Raw genomic sequence first — 6,788 nt, 5'->3', positions numbered from 1 at the left:
TACCTTCATCAGATCGGGCTTTGAAAAGTACCTTATACCCAAGAAATTGTCTTTATGCAATACTGAAGAATCAAAACATGTAACTCATGCAAAAAAAGTTATCCCATGGTGACACCAAGGTATTTAATATCTCATCCATATAGGCTTCAATAAATTTTTCATATGACCCTTACTTAAGTTTCATAGCATGAGTCGTTATAAGATCATAAATGTAATTATGACCACGAAAGACTTGTCAAGCCTAAAAAAATTGAAATAAACTACATCGCAACTCTGTCGATCCTATCTTGACAAGTTACTGGTAGAATCGTATTCAAACCTTAGAATGTTAGGCATCATTAGATAAATAAAAGTTATCCATCTAACAAGACCGCTGAATTAATTAAATGATCCTATGAGACAGTTGATGGATTTATAACTGAAATAAAATTCAAGAGTGTTGAGTACAACGGAAGGTCACCCATGTCATCAAATCAAATAGTCGTTGGTAACGCCTCCAAGAAACTTTTGATCACATGAACGATTAGACCCATAAACATAAGCTCCACAAGAATAGTTTTAATTGAAGAAAGTTCTAGTACTAAAGAATCTTTATATTGGTCAGTTCGAGAGTTGTGCTTGGTCACAACTAACACGATGATGGAGACCTCCACATCCCACTCTTAAATATCATCTAACATATGTAACGTGTGGTAAGAATAATTATCATAATGCTTAGGGTCTTAAATATGTAAAACATCACTATAAAATTAATACTACAAATGAGTACATACTTTTTAAAGTTAACCCTCATACTTATAATTTAAATTGATTTAATCGTCAGAGTGTTTGAATGTGCACCCTCACCCAACATCTTCCGATCTTCAGAAATAACGAAAAACATGAATTCTTCGATTGATCAATCACACCCACCATTACTCGGCGATAATGGTCCATGAAAGACAAAAAAAAATCCAGCGATAAACATCATTGGAAATATTTCATTCAAGAGATCATTTATTCTTGCAAGCATGACGACGATTATTGTCTAATCAATTATTTACATTAAAAACATCGTAAGTTTTCTTTGAATTATTAATTTTTTTCTTTGGAGAAAAATATTGTATTAAATTTCACGAGAATACCTTTTCTCATCTTCATACATAAAAATATGTAATTGAGTTACTAATGCATGAAAACATTTATGGTAGCAAACAAGAAAATTTCCATTTTTTCAACAATTACTTATTTTAAATGAAATATAGTAAATTTTATGTGAGTTATTTGCTATTTTGTTTTTAAAATGTATTGTATGTAATGTACTAACGCCCACCGTGGGGCTCGAACCAACTGAGCTAGACGGGCAATACCGGCTTGATAGACTAATATTTGAAATTATAATTCTAGCAATTTATTATTATTACTAATTGTATTATTTCTAATTTGAATGCTCATCTTTTTATTTTTCAAATTTCGAAAGATTTAAATAACATGCGGTTATAATTTTAATTAGAAAAGTGTTGAACATTTCCTTAAATAGAAATTAGTTAATAAAATTTTGTGTGTACAATTCATATGTTGAAATACACGTATTAATATGAAAATTCAAAATTCCGACTCTCAAAGTTTCAAAGTTTAAGTTTCATATAGTTTTTATAATATAACCTTTACGGAATTTTATCTTAAGAATTTTTTTTCTAACTATATCATGAGAGATCACAATGATTTTTGTAAGTCATAGTAGATAAATACACTGGAGGGATACTCGAATAAAATTCCGTACCTTCATCAGATCGGGCTTTGAAAAGTACCTTATACCCAAGAAATTGTCTTTATGCAATATTGAAGAATCAAAACATGTAACTCATGCAAAAAAATTATCCGATGGTGACACCAAGGTATTTAATATCTCATCCATATAGGCTTCAATAAATTTTTCATATGACCCTTACTTAAGTTTCATAGCATGAGTCGTTATAAGATCATAAATGTAATTATGACCACGAAAGACTTGTCAAGCCTTAAAAAGTTGAAATAAACTACCTCGCAACTCTGTCGATCCTATCTTGACAAGTTACTGGTAGAATCATATTCAAACCTTAGAATGTTAGGCATCATTAGATAACTAAAAGTTATCCATCTAACAAGACCGCTGAATTAATTAAATAATCCTATGAGACAGTTGATGAATTTGTAACTGGAATAAAATTCAAGAGTGTTGAGTACAACGGAAGGTCACCCTTGTCATCAAATCAAATAGTCGTTGGTAACGCCTCCAAGAAACTTTTGATCACATGAACGATTAGACCCATAAACATAAGCTCCACAAGAATAGTTTTAATTGAAGAAAGTTCTAGTACTAAAGAATCTTTATATTGGTCAGTTCGAGAGTTGTGCTTGGTCACAACTAACACGATGATGGAGACCTCCACATCCCACTCTTAAATATCATCTAACATATGCACCGTGTGGTAAGAATAATTATCATAATGCTTAGGGTTTTAAATATGTAAAACATCACTATAAAATTAATACTACAAATGAGTACATACTTTTTAAAGTTAACCCTCATACTTACAATTTAAATTGATTTAATCGTCAGAGTGTTTGAATGTGCACCCTCACCCAGCATCTTCCGATCTTCAGAAATAACGAAAAACATGAATTCTTCGATTGATCAATCACACCCACCATTACTCGGCGATAATGGTCCATGAAAGACAAAAAAAAAATCCAGCGATAAACATCATTGGAAATATTTCGTTCAAGAGATCATTTATTCTTGCAAGCATGACGACGATTATTATCTAATCAATTATTTACATTAAAAACATCGTAAGTTTTCTTTGAATTATTAATTTTTTTCTTTGGAGAAAAATATTGTATTAAATTTCACGAGAATACCTTTTCTCATCTTCATACATAAAAATATGTATTTGAAGTTACTAATGCATGAAAACATTTATGGTAGCAAACAAGAAAATTTCCATTTTTTCAACAATTACTTATTTTAAATGAAATATAGTAAATTTTATGTGAGTTATTTGCTATTTTGTTTTTAAAATGTATTGTATGTAATGTACTAACGCCCACCGTGGGGCTCGAACCCACGACCACAAGGTTAAGAGCCTTGCGCTCTACCAACTGAGCTAGACGGGCAATACGGGCGCGGCTTGATAGACTAATATTTGAAATTATAATTCTAGTAATTTATTATTATTACTAATTGTATTATTTCTAATTTGAATGCTCATCTTTTTAGTTTTCAAATTTCGAAAGATTTAAATAACATGCGGTTATAATTTTAATTAGAAGTGTGTTGAACATTTCCTTAAATAGAAATTAGTTAATAAAATTTTGTGTGTACAATTCATATGTTGAAATACACGTATTAATATGAAAATTCAAAATTCCGACTCTCAAAGTTTCAAAGTTTAAGTTTCATATAGTTTTTATGATATAACCTTTACGGAATTTTATCTTAAGATTTTTTTTTCTAACTATATCATGAGAGATCACAATGATTTTTGTAAGTCATAGTAGATAAATACACTGGAGGGATACTCGAATAAAATTCCGTACCTTCATCAGATCGGGCTTTGAAAAGTACCTTATACCCAAGAAATTGTCTTTATGCAATACTGAAGAATCAAAACATGTAACTCATGCAAAAAAAATTATCCGATGGTGACACCAAGGTATTTAATATCTCATCCATATAGGCTTCAATAAATTTTTCATATGACCGTTACTTAAGTTTTATAGCATGAGTCGCTATAAGATCATAAATGTAATTATGACCACGAAAGACTTGTCAAGCCTAAAAAAATTGAAATAAACTACATCGCAACTCTGTCGATCCTATCTTGATAAGTTACTGGTAGAATCATATTCAAACCTGAGAATGTTAAGCATCATTAGATAACTAAAAGTTATCCATCTAACAAGACCGCTGAATTAATTAAATGATCCTATGAGACAGTTGATGGATTTGTAACTGGAATAAAATTCAAGAGTGTTGAGTACAACGGGAGGTCACCCTTATCATCAAATCAAATAGTCGTTGGTAACGCCTCCAAGAAACTTTTGATCACATGAACGATTATACCCATAAACATAAGCTCCACAAGAATAGTTTTAATTGAAGAAAGTTCTAGTACTAAAGAATCTTTATATTGGTCAGTTCGAGAGTTCTGCTTGGTCACAACTAACACGATGATGGAGACCTCTACATCCCACTCTTAAATATCATCTAACATATGTACCGTGTGGTAAGAATAATTATCATAATGCTTAGGGTATTAAATATGTAAAACATCACTATAAAATTAATACTACAAATGTGTACATACTTTTAAAAGTTAACCCTCATACTTACAATTTAAATTGATTTAATCGTCAGAGTGTTTGAATGTGCACCCTCACCCAGCATCTTCCGATCTTCAGAAATAACGAAAAACATGAATTCTTCGATTGATCAATCACACCCACCATTACTCGGCGATAATGGTCCATGAGAGACAAAAAAAATCCAGCGATAGACATCATTGGAAATATTTCATTCAAGAGATCATTTATTCTTGCAAGCATGACGACGATTATTGTCTAATCAATTATTTACTTTAAAAACATCGTAAGTTTTCTTTGAATTATTAATTTTTTTCTTTGGAGAAAAATATTGTATTAAATTTCACGAGAATACCTTTTCTCATCTTCATACATAAAAATATGTAACTGAAGTTATTAATGCATGAAAACATTTATGGTAGCAAACAAGAAAATTTCCATTTTTTCAACAATTACTTATTTTAAATGAAATATAGTAAATTTTATGTGAGTTATTTGCTATTTTATTTTTAAAATGTATTGTATGTAATGTACTAACGCCCACCGTGGGGCTCGAACCCACGACCACAAGGTTAAGAGCCTTGCGCTCTACCAACTGAGCTAGACGGGCAATACGGGCGCGGCTTGAAAGACTAATATTTGAAATTATAATTCTAGTAATTTATTATTATTACTAATTGTATTATTTCTAATTTGAATGCTCATCTTTTTATTTTTCAAATTTCGAAAGATTTAAATAACATGCGGTTATAATTTTAATTAGAAGTGTGTTGAACATTTCCTTAAATAGAAATTTGTTAATAAAATTTTGTGTGTACAGTTCATATGTTGAAATACACGTATTAATATGAAAATTCAAAATTCCGACTCTCAAAGTTTCTAAGTTTATGTTTCATATAGTTTTTATAATATAACCTTTACGGAATTTTATCTTAAGAATTTTTTTTTCTAACTATATCATGAGAGATCACAATGATTTTTGTAAGTCATAGTAGATAAATACACTGGAGGGATACTCGAATAAAGATCCGTACCTTCATCAGATCGGGCTTTGAAAAGTACCTTATACCCAAGAAATTGTCTTTATGCAATACTGAAGAATCAAAACATGTAACTCATGCAAAATAAATTATCCGATGGTGACACCAAGGTATTTAATATCTCATCCACATAGGCTTCAATAAATTTTTCATATGACCCTTACTTAAGATTCATAGCATGGGTTGCTATAAGATCATAAATGTAATTATGACCACGAAAGACTTGTCAAGCCTAAAAAAATTGAAATAAACTACATCGCAACTCTCTTGATCCTATCTTGACAAGTTACTGGTAGAATCATATTCAAACCTTAGAATGTTAAGCATCATTAGATAACTAAAAGTTATCCATCTAACAAGACCGCTGAATTAATTAAATGATCCTATGAGACAGTTGATGGATTTGTAACTGGAATAAAATTCAAGAGTGTTGAGTACAACGGAAGGTCACCCTTGTCATCAAATCAAATAGTCGTTGGTAACGCCTCCAAGAAACTTTTGATCACATGAACGATTGGACCCATAAACATAAGCTCCACTAGAATAGTTTTAATTGAAGAAAGTTCTAGTACTAAAGAATCTTTATATTGGTTAGTTCGAGAGTTGTGCTTGGTCACAACTAACACGATGATGGAGACCTCCACATCCCACTCTTAAATATCATCTAACATATGTATCGTGTGGTAAGAATAATTATCATAATGCTTAGGGTATTAAATATGTAAAACATCACTATAAAATTAATACTACAAATGAGTACATACTTTTTAAAGTTAACCCTCATACTTACAATTTAAATTGATTTAATCGTCAGAGTGTTTGAATGTGCACCCTCACCCAGCATCTTCCGATCTTCAGAAATAACGAAAAACATGAATTCTTCGATTGATCAATCACACCCACCATTACTCGGCGATAATGGTCCATGAAAGACAAAAAAAATCCAGCGATAGACATCATTGGAAATATTTCATTCAAGAGATCATTTATTCTTGCAAGCATGACGATGATTATTGTCTAATCAATTATTTACTCTAAAAACATCGTAAGTTTTCTTTGAATTATTAATTTTTTTCTTTGGAGAAAAATATTGTATTAAATTTCACGAGAATACCTTTTCTCATCTTCATACATAAAAATATGTAATTGAAGTTATTAATGCATGAAAACATTTATGGTAGCAAACAAGAAAATTTCCATTTTTTCAACAATTACTTATTTTAAATGAAATATAGTAAATTTTATGTGAGTTATTTGCTATTTTGTTTTTAAAATGTATTGTATCTAATGTACTAACGCCCACCGTGGGGCTCGAACCCACGACCACAAGGTTAAGAGCCTTGCGCTCTACTGATGTGAAAATAGCAAGTGTACTATTTTTCTCACTGTAGTAATAAAAGGGACATTCCCCGTTTGTCGATC

The 6,788-nt window shown here is 30.7% G+C and overlaps 2 non-coding genes across 2 annotated transcripts; both read right to left on the bottom strand.

Annotated features, from left to right (window-relative positions):
* Window positions 1–3,065: 3,065 nt before the first annotated feature.
* On the bottom strand, window positions 3,066–3,138 carry TRNAK-CUU (transfer RNA lysine (anticodon CUU)). Its single transcript has one exon. It is a non-coding gene; the product is annotated as a tRNA-Lys (tRNA).
* Window positions 3,139–4,863: 1,725 nt separating this feature from the next.
* TRNAK-CUU (transfer RNA lysine (anticodon CUU)) lies at window positions 4,864–4,936 on the bottom strand. Its single transcript has one exon. It is a non-coding gene; the product is annotated as a tRNA-Lys (tRNA).
* Window positions 4,937–6,788: the final 1,852 nt, after the last annotated feature.

This window comes from Lathyrus oleraceus, unplaced genomic scaffold (genome assembly GCF_024323335.1).
Source record: "Lathyrus oleraceus cultivar Zhongwan6 unplaced genomic scaffold, CAAS_Psat_ZW6_1.0 chrUn0844, whole genome shotgun sequence".
Taxonomy (NCBI): domain Eukaryota; kingdom Viridiplantae; phylum Streptophyta; class Magnoliopsida; order Fabales; family Fabaceae; genus Lathyrus; species Lathyrus oleraceus.
The sequence above is the reverse complement of the archived record's forward strand: the minus strand, read 5'-3'. Positions and strand labels throughout refer to the sequence as shown.